Below are 11,741 nucleotides of genomic sequence, written 5' to 3' on the forward strand. Positions count from 1 at the left end.
AAGGTGTTCAAACATAGTTGGACTATGTTGTATTATTCATTAGAGGAATCAGTGGTACTTAAGGAGTGAGATGTAACTACAGGGGTAAAACGGTAAATTGGCGCAACTATACTTACGAGCATCTGTGAAGGATCATCGTACTCATGATTAGATGTATTTGATGGACACGTAAATATATCTGTGATAAGAAGAGTTCAACTGTTGGTCTTTAGTGGAATGCCTGACAGTTAACGGATGGTGGATCTCGTGGCTAAAGAGTTTAGTCAGCTATTCACGTACCGTTGGAGCTTCGAGCCACAGATCCATTAGGTCCCCTGGGTAGCTTGGATAAAGTCAAGAATCAGTATTTGGGTCAGTTTGATCGATTATATATGATATAATTGTACCGGTTAATTATATATGATATAATTAACTAAATATATGAGATACATTATTTTGGAGAAATTAGATATAAATATGATTTATATCAAGTAGAGGAGAAATTACTATAGTAGATATATGATATCAAACTATAGGGTAAGAATATAATATGATTATATTTATTAATTATTGAATTGGTTAATTATATGATAATTGGCCTAAAATTTCTCTCAGACGTGCGTTAGTGGGAGCAGCCACTTTGGTCATGGTAACCGAAGGATAAAATGAAAATTAGTTTCATTTTACAAAGGTTTGGAAAAATTTGGCATTGGTGTGGAAACATAAATGATTGCATAAATCGAGAGCCTATACGATAATCATTCAACACCTAAACGATCGCACATCTTGCGCCTAAATGATCGCTTAATTTTCCTAAACGATTGCATAGTGTGTCGTGTTTTCTAAACGATCGTCCACCTTTTACTAAACGATCGCTTAGTAAAACCTACATGATTGTGTAGTTTCTTCTAAACGATAAGCATTTAGCTATAAGATAGCTTCCTTTTCTCTCCACTTGCTTATCGTCTACATGATTAGTTCATTCTCCAACCTCTACCAAACTCACCAAAGACCACACTTTGGGTTCTCACTCTGAGAATACTAAAGATTCCATTTTGGTGGTTTTGTCCCTGTTGTATTCATTTGTTTGTGACTAATCGTGCTGCTGCAGACGATGTGTTTGCTGGGCGATAGAGTATGGTGGAGGTTCTTCCACTACATTTGAGTTCTAAAGCTTGAAGAGGGTCTTCAACTGGTATGAGAACTCTTTCCCTTATTCTTTAGTGTTCAAAGCATGTCGTTAATGATTGGTTGTTTGCATAACTCTATGTTAGAATGTATATATTATATTTCGGTCATAATGAAATCAGAAAGATCCGAATGCGCTCATGGATACTCTTCGTTAAGAGATCCTTCATTATTAACATGATTTTGACCTCAATGATTAAATATTATAACATTCACTTTAGGGAATAATATTATATTATTTGATCAAAATTCATTATTTTTCACATGATCATCTGCTAGTATGTTTCATTCAACCTCAAAAGATGTTAGATAAATATTCATCACAATGTTTCAAACTTTCTTTCTCAAACTGCTAATACAAGAGCATAATTTAAAATATGTGCAACTACAAGTGCATGGCAAAAACAATGAACACTAATTGATTTATGCAGCTTCAGGTGTATTAAATCAAAATTACTTTAGAAAGAGTAATTAGCTATTATACATAACTTTCAAACTTTGCAAAGGAATTCGATCAAATATATATATACACACACATATATTTCAAGAGCTCACAAATTTATCTATATGAGAATACTTTAAATATTCAACAATCAAATAAATATCAATTCTAACATAGCAAACAAAAATTGACTAATATAATTCCCAAGTTAGTTTTCAGGTAGAGGTATTCCTTTACGGTCAGCTTAAATATCTTAGCCTAACCAAAACATCCTTAGACAGAGTTCTCTTAGTCAATTTCTATTTCTAATTCATTGATCTTTTAGTTAAGAGTTAATTAATAGGTTAATGAATCTAAGTGCATTGTTAATCTTATTAAAACAAATATCTTGAATCTTTGCAAATAAAATTAGATATTATTTTGAATATTTATTCTCATATTTGAAAGATAAAATAATATTATTAGAAGAGAATCTTAATGAATAAAAGATAATATTATCATGAGAGAATTTTACCTTTACTTAAAAGAAACTCAAATCTTATTAAGAAATATACAATTCAATTAAGAAAACAAATACCCTAATTTAATTTTTCATAATTAATATTCTAAGATATAGAAAATATTAACTAATTAAAAAAATGTCTCAAACAAATCTTTCAAATATAAGAAAATTAAGATGCATTAGTTCCAATCTATAATAGAATTTACATACATTACACACAAAAAATGATGCATGCATGATTTATAACATTGGTTGCGACATCTATGATATCATAAATAGGATAAGAACAAATAAAAGAAACTACATTCTAGCAAAGGAATAAAGCTATAAAAATTATACGTTGAATGTTACCTTAACAAAAGCATTGACAAAATATTGATATGCACATCATTGACAAAACTATGAAATCAAATGCTTAACAAAAGCGCTATAAATGCCTCTGGAGTATTTATTAAAAATCAAATTGAATTTGAAAAGATGGAGATTGAAAATACGATGGGAATGTCTTTAATTATATGTATACAAACAGTTGACAAAGCAACAAATTGAATTGAGGATAGAATTCAACGTACTTTGAAATGCATTATGTGCATGTGATATAGATTAGAGAAAGATTTTCACAACTCATAAATTTTGTTTAAATCTGTTACCCATATAATCACATCTCCTTTAATTTTCCAACTCAATTGCATAACGAGCAACTAAAGATTAATTATGATCTCAAAGTGGAAAAAAGACTTAAAAAATTACAAGTACTTTAAGACACAAGTTTGGACTCATGCCTAAGGGTTTTAATTTCAATGATTACATAATACTTATATCAAGTTACAATTTGATCTAATCAAATGTAAAATCTAATATCAAATATATCATAACAATTAATCCACAAACACATAAATCACATATATATTTTAAATAGAGTACTCACCTTCTTTGAACTTTAGTTTTAAATACCTCAATAATATATAGGACCTTTATCGTTCTTGGTATTTTAATGAATCAACTCTAATTTCAACAAAATCTCCCAAGTAGTAGAGACTCGTGCTGATAACGTGTATTGAAATAAGAAGAATATGAACAACAAAATAATAATGAAAACAAGACAAGAGAGAAAAGTAGAATAGAAGAAATATAGAGCTAATATTGAACTCAATTGTGGTGTCTTCTACAAAGACACCTTACAACGCTATTTATAGGGGGTATGATGGAGTGTGTGTTACAAGATAAAAGTTAATGGAGGAGGTTATGAGATTGGATAACCTATGAAAGTTATGGATTTGTTGTAACATAAATAAGTTGTGAATATCTATAATATTACATTTACAATTCCTTTATATATTTTTTTTCTTTTAAAGAAACTTTTTTATATATATATTTTATCTTTTTGCGATTTTTTTGGAAATATTCATGTAGACCTTTTCAATGATACGTCAACAAACATGTGAAGTCAACCATCCTCTCAAAGAACGGTGGAAATTTCAATTATGTGTCTGTGTCAATGAATGAAGTTGTGTGAAAATGCATTCAAGAAAGTTGTGGTTGCATTTCACGCACAATTATTTTTCTTTAGTTTTCTTTTTTAAAGATCTTTTTCTTTAGTTTATCCTAAGAATTCGTTCTTCATAAATACATAATGAATTGATATGATTGGGACTACCATTAATATCCAATTTATTGTTTTATAACCATATCGATATATATTGCAAAGACTTTTTCTTTTTCTTTTTAATAATATGAAAAGTGGAGGAATTTTAAAAATTAATGGAGTAAATGAATTCCACCTCTAATTTTGATGTGAATATTACAAAACTCCAATTGAGTTAGGTTCATGATAAGACTTTAAGGGGTGTTTGGACCTTCAACTTTAAGTGAGTAAAGTAACGTGGTATAGTACATGAAATACGATCAAAATCTCATATTAGTTAAATAAATGGATGATCACGAGTTTGTAAAAGATGATAACTATCTCTAATGTAATGAGACTTTTTTTATGAAACAAATAACAAAATCATGAAAGTTATGTCTAAAGCGGACAATATCCACTAGTTACATATTATTATAACTCACAAACTATAATAATCAACTTAGCACCGGAAACACCCCTACTCTCATTTTACCTTTTGAATTTTGTTAAGAATTCAACCATTATACTTAATAAAGTTACAAATCATTTGTAAGATGTGAATGAGAATAGGTTTAATTTTCAAAAACAAAAACAAAAAATTAAATGGCTACCCAACGGAGCCTAAAAAAGTTTAAATTTACCATTTTTCTTCTATAGTATAGATATATTTCTAATTTGATCTCAATAATTTTTTTTTTTTTTTTAAAAATCTTCTCATGGTTTTGGATTATTTTTAATATAGTTGTTACAGAAAAGGTTGAATTTAGTGCCTACAATTTAGTCAAACTTCATAGATTGTCCACATAGTTAGTCAAATTTTTTGAATAAACAAATATTTTCTATTTAAATAATTACGTCAATTTATTATATTAGAGTTTTGGAGATAGATAGAAAATAGCAAATAATAATAGATTAAAATAATTGGGTAGGAAAGTGAGACGCAACTTTAAGAAATGGTGTGGAAATTTTTATGAGGTGTTTAGCTCACCAACCTGAGGTAAGTTGAGTTGGTATAATATACCAATTAAATGTTTGGCCCATCAACTTTAAATGTTGGTAGAGTTTAGTTGGTATATTTTACCAATTCACCCAAACTCTCTATTCTTCCAATGTTTTCAATGACTTCATCTATGGCCACGTATGGCGACTATCTGTCACACTCCGGGAACCAACTCCGGGTTTTGACAACCACATCTGATGACAACTCCAACGACCAACTTCGGACTTTGACAACCACATTTGATGGAAACTCCAGCGACCAACTTCGACGACCACCTTCCTGCGACCAATTCCACATAAGGATCGAATCCCGAGTGGAGATGTGTGCATGTCTTGCATCTCGAAGATAGATTTTTGAATAAACAAGAGTGTTCTAAAATAGAACATATGAAGGATAAACATATAAATAACATGCTTTGGAGAATGGAAGTTAAAAGAGATTCATTCTTACCTTTGAAGATTTCCGAGCTCTAAGAAAAATCCTTTCGATCTTAGCACAAACTTCTTCTAAATCAAACTTGGACATGACCACGATAATAACTTGTTATTCTTAAGAATTCCAATAGAATGATAGATTGTATCCAACTAATTGGAGAGAGGAAGAGATGGGGAGATTTCTCTTAGTGAGAAAATAGAGGATTTGTATTTTGCTGGCTAGGATAAATCTCACCAAAGTGAATTCTTGCCTAAAAGGGTCATAAAGAAAACTTTATATGGAGAAGGGTTAATTCCGTCTTTCCTTATTTACCCTTTGTGCTTAATTAATTAATTAACGTTTATTTAATTAATTAGCACGTTAATTAAACAACCATCTACAAATTAAATTCAATTTAACGTATATATTTAATTATCATAAATAAACATCATATGTTTATGTGCATCACCTCTCTATTCATTTAATTAATTAATTCTTAATCTAATTCACTTGAATAAAATATTTGAATCTCATTCAAATATTTCTCTCAAATTTAATTTAAATTATAGCGTGATCAATTACATATTAATCACATTAATATACAATTTCCTCAAATTAATTTGAACAATTCAAATAATTCCTCTTTAATATCCTTTAATGAGCTAATAAAAGGACCTGGTAGACCTGCAGATTAGAAGCTCCAATAATATGAGATTAATTAGCTTAACTCATTAGCCAAATTAATTAATGTTCGTTAACTGTGGGTACACCCCACTAAAAACTCACAACTGCACTATTCTCACTGCAGATATATTTCTGTGCCCACTAATATCAATAACAGCAAGTTAGTCCTTCACGAGTATTCATAACACCACCTGGATCAAATTACCTTTTTTCCCTTGGGTTACCTCTATATCCTTAAGTATCAGTACTTCTCTAATGAACAACTTATTTATGGTCCAACCAATAAACAAAAACCTCTCTCGGGCCAATGAGAGAGCATGACTCTTTGTTCAAGTCCCAGAGATACCACTTAAGGGAACATTCGTCTATTTACCCTAAAGTCAGGAAGGAGTGAATTCTATGTTGTATTATTATGTTCCCAACTCCTAACTCTGTCTTGTCGCCAAAATGGTAGGCTTATGAAGTCGGCAAATTGGCCACTCTCACCCATACAAATCAAAGAACAATCTCCGATGAATAGAAGCTCATAATACACTTAGGATTGAAATTAAGTTGTCTAGGTCATTCAATTGAAATAAGAACAAAACTAGTTAACGCCATTACATCTAGTGTTACTATTTCATGATCCGATCTTATGCAAACTCATTGTATAGGATATCCTCACTCGTGTGTTACCTACATGAATGTGTTGGATCATTGCATTTCTATCAAATACAAAGTGGATCGTATTCATAGTGTTACAATAATAAGGTACCCAGCTTTATCCCTATACTATAGATCTTTAGGTTGTTTCTTGAACATTGATCCCTATATGTCTTCACATACAGTTCAAGACTCATAAGACAACTTTGGATGTTAGTTTATTGGATTCAAGGTTATTAAGAAAAAATAGAATACAACATAATCAACACTATTTATTGAATTACATCAATAACTCTTTATTGATATGGTCAATTGATAATATTTATAATCTGAGTTTTAGGGTATAAAACCCAACATCCTAGGCTTCGGCAACCACCTCTGATGAAAATTTCAATGACTCAACTTCGATGACCACTTTTGCGTGACCAACTTCAACGATCAATTTCAAGCACTGGCAACCACCTCTGACAACTACCTCCAACTACAAACTCAAATTAAAATCACCTTTGATGGTTAACTTTTGATGACTACCTTTGAGCGAGCAACTTTGACGACCAATTTCGGGCATTGACAATCACCTCCAATGACAAACTTCTACAACCAACTTCTATACCACTTTCATGCGATCAACTTCAGGCTCCGACAACCATCTCTAACTACAAACTCCAGTAAAAATTATCTTTAATAATCAACTTCGACAACCACTTCCAATAGATTGACGACTGTTAAATTATGTTGTAGGGTTGTGTATTATGTGAATAATAGTATTTTGTCTACATTAAGTATAATATTTATATGTAGAAATTTGTAAAAATATATTTTTATTTAATTGAATTCATACTCAAATGAGTGTTAAGAATATTTGGAAAAGTATGTGTGTAGTTAAATAATGTAACTTAAAATAATAATAATAAAAAACCCATAAAATGAAGTTTTTTCCCCTAAAATATTTTCTAGTAAGAATTAGTGAAAGTTGGAGATTTTTCCTCCAATGACCCTCCAAATTTGGAATAATTAAAAGTAAAATTATTGAAGAAATATGGTGGCATTCCATTGGTTGCTAAGGCGATGGGGAAGATTCAATTAAAAAAACCAAGACAAAGTAAAAATATAGAGCAAGAATGGGAAGAATAATAATAAGAAGGAGATGATAATGAACTTCTTGGAGAAAAATTATGAATAAAAAGTCTTAGTTTCTCTTTGGTTTCTCATTTTCTTTAACCATATTTTTGCAAGAAATGTAGTGGGTCAATTGTCATTCACTACCAAAAAAAAGGAAAAAAAGAAAGAAATAAAGAAGGAAAAGCTTTAAAGAAAAAGTTGCAATTCATATTTTATTTGAATAACGTTGGGTAGGATTATTAAATAAAAAAGTTTAAAAACAAAACTAGTAACCATAAAAACAAATTATTTAGAGTTTAAAAACTGTAACAGATACCTAAGACATATAACTTTGCTCTATTGGTAGCAGCTACTTGTAGTCAAGTTCCTTTCCCCCAATCGTGGGTTTGAATCCTATGATTCCTGTGTAATGCATACTTGTGCTTTTCATATTATATTTCTTTTCTTTTCTTAATTTTAAAATTTACAGAGTGGCATAATTGAGTTAAATGTGAGTTGAAATTTTTTAAGACAACGACTCAAATGAGATGAATTTGTCAATCAAATTTGAGCAATATTTGAAGGACATACATGACTTTATGTTTTATATTTAATTGTGCTTCGGGACTTATTTGTATTAGACGATATAAACTTTTGATAATTTCTTTTTCGATGGCATGTCTTCTTTATTTATATTAAACTACTACAAAAAAGAAAAAGAAAAAGAAAATCAAGAAATAATTATAGAAAAACAAATTTATGTTTTTGTTTTTTCTTTAAAAAAAATGAAACAAAAATAGTTAGAGAACATATTTTGTTCCTAATTCTTAAAAAACAAGAAATGATAATGTTATTAACAAGTCCTATATTTCTAAAATGATTAAAAATTTAAATTATAAATTTCGATTTTGAAAAACTCAAAATAATTGGCATGATCTTTCAAGGGTAGGAATTGGAGGTTGAATCCCTATTTAAAAAAAAAAAAAAACCTTTCCCACGTGTTTATTTTCAAGAAGAAAAAAGAAAGCAGAGAAAACGTTATTTGGTTATTCATTCATCATTAATTTATCAGTTGTGCGCTGTGGCATTGCTTGTCTTTATCTGTCTGCCAAATTACATCAATTTCTCATCCAAAGTGACGAAAATACCCTCCACGCGGACTTCTCCTTTTCCTTTTATCCCACAATTAATAAAAGTGATGAAAATACCCTCCACCCTTAAATATTTTACGATTTACGAATTATAAGTGAAAACATTAATTTTCCCCTATTTTAATATTTGCTCTTAACCTTAGACTTTTAAAATTATTGCAATTTTAACTGTCTTGTACTCCAAATATTTTTTTAGACATTCAACTAATTATAGAACACATCACATAACGATAACATTGTTAAATTTGAATGAAAAGTTTTTCAAGGAAAAAAAATTCTAATAGATGGATTAGTTAAACTTATTTAGGGACTGCTTGGGACGCTGAGATGATATAGGATGTGGAGAGTTCCGATCGAGTATATTCAAGTACTGAGATGATATACGATACACGGAAGAAAACTGACGGTGAGATACGAAACACGTTCCGAAAATGAGCTCACAAACAACTAAAATTGGTGAGATAGGATAATGAGCCTCCAAACACTGAGATTATATAAGATGTGGGGATATACCATTTCATGTTAGACCCCCGAACAGTCTTTTATGTGCTAAGTTAAATTTGGATAAAATCAATGATTTTATGAATTATATATAAAAAATGAGTTTATAAAATATTTTACATTGTTTTTCAAAAATTAAATTGGTTGACGAAAATTGAATAAAATGACAAACTTTATGAAAATGAAAATTTTATGGTCCAAAATGATACAACCTTACGAATTTGAAGTCAAATTTGATTTTTATTCCCAACTTAAAAAACAAGCAAAAATACTTGTGCACTAACTGCTCACATGCCACAATGTATTTATGACTTAAGATGAAAGAGTATGGCATTATTTATAGGCTTACAAGCTCATGTTAGTTACCATAATTGACTTGTGGGCAACTAAAGAATTTACAAATTGAAGTACCACCTTAAATTTGAGGAAGTGTTAGTTGATTAGGATTTATTCTAAATTATTATTTTCTTGTATTTGTTCCTTTCCAACATTTTCTTTTTCCTTCTATGTTTCTAATTTCGGTCTCTAAGTGTCTATTTATTCTCAATTTCATTGCATTTGCATTCATGCTAATTATTCGATAATATATACCAAATTAACATGGTACCAGAGCTAGTTCTTAGGATTTATATTTTTCAGCCACTGCCTCTATTCGATTTCTACCTCCATCGATGGGTCGTTGATAGAGACATATTCATGCATAGACCCATTGCAAAACCCTAGTCCAATCTCTTTTTGTCAACTATATCCATATTTGGTTCGCCTACTTAGTTTATTCTGCATTATTGTTTTCCAATTTCAGCCCCTGTTATGTTTTATGATCTTCCAAAGTTTTTGTTTCATTTTCAAATCAGTAGTTCATGGGTTATATTTTAAATCTCTCTTTGAGGATATCTTCTCCAACCTGAAAATTCTCCGTCTTTTAGTTTTTCATGGGTTTTGTTTTAGATCTCTATCTCCAGTTCGAAAGTTTTTCGTTTTTTAGTTATTTGTGGGTTCTGTCTCCAGCCCAGATCTGCCATGATTTGATTCGATAGTTTTCTTTAGTTTCCATTATTGGCCGATTTACAAACTCAAGTTGGTTGTTACTCTGCCACATTGAATTTTAGTGAGAATTTAAAGTAAATTAAAGGTTTACTTTAATTAGTATTTTTCATTTCTTAGTTTCTTTCCTTTTTTTGTCTCTATTTGGGTTGCCAAAACTTCCTGCGGGACGGGAAATCCCCGGTTTGACCGGGGATGAGGTCAAATCGAGAAAATTTTTCGGGGACCCATTCGAGGACGAGGCGGGGATGGGGACGGTATTTCCGCCCCGACCCTGACCCCGATTTGATATATATTTTTAATATTTTATAAATATATATTTATAATATATAAAATAACTTATTTATATGTATGTTTATAATGTATAGATTTAAATTGTTGTGGATCATAATATTAAATATCTAAATTTTAAATCTAAGCCCAGAAGTCAAGCCTAAAAGTCAAGACCAAATTTTAAATAAAAATTTAATTAAAAAAATAGGGAATCTCCGCAGGGAATTGGGGAATTAGTAGGGGAATCCCGCTAGTGGGGACGGGTGCCTCGACCCTGTTACCAACCCTAGTCTAAACTAACTATTCAACAACAGTATACAGACTAACAACCAATTATGATTAAACACACGAGAATTGTCATTGATATACTTTATCAACAATGTTGCATTGATCATGTCATGCACTGCATACAAAAATTTTATAACAATCAAATAAATATCTTGAATATATGCACACTGAAAAAATATATGGTGGTGTAATTAAAAGCGATAAACTACATAGCCAATTTACTTTGATACCTCATCAAAAAAAAAAAAAATTAAACATTGAATTGATTTTGGATGATTAAAGGCCAGAATGATTTTGAATATAACAAATATACAAAAAAAAAAAAAAAAGATAAATTTTAATTAAGAACCACCTCACAAAATTAGTGATAATTTTTTTTTAATAAAAAAATTGTAATTTTTTTTATAATTTGTTAATTCTAAAACCAAAAATATAATAATTCAAACTTTAAAATATATCAAAACCACTTCTAAAAGTTTGTAACCAGATATCAATACGATTGCATGATAATCAATTTTACAAAATTATCGAATTCAAATCACATTTTTCTAAAATCAATACTTCAACCATCACATGCAACACATGTTTAAAATGAACATAATTTAGTGGTAGTTGATATATTTTCCCATCTCCATTTGCCATAAAAAAAAAACTTCTTCGTCGATCTTAAAAGTTTTGGTATTAAAATAGATTTAAAGTTAATTATTTCAAAATTAAATTACAAATCAATCCCATAGTTTAGTTAGAGCGTAATCCATATGATTTATCATTATGATTTAATCTCTATGTTTGATAAAATATTTCTAAACAATCTATATATTAGAAATTATTAACTATGAGGTTTTATCGAACCATAAAAACTAAAATTCCAACTTTAAATTCATAAAGACTAAATTGTAACTTTGTCC

The sequence above is a fragment of the Benincasa hispida genome, chromosome 12 (assembly GCF_027475165.1).
Source record: "Benincasa hispida cultivar pf3 chromosome 12, pf3_genome.v1.1, whole genome shotgun sequence".
Lineage (NCBI taxonomy): Eukaryota > Viridiplantae > Streptophyta > Magnoliopsida > Cucurbitales > Cucurbitaceae > Benincasa > Benincasa hispida.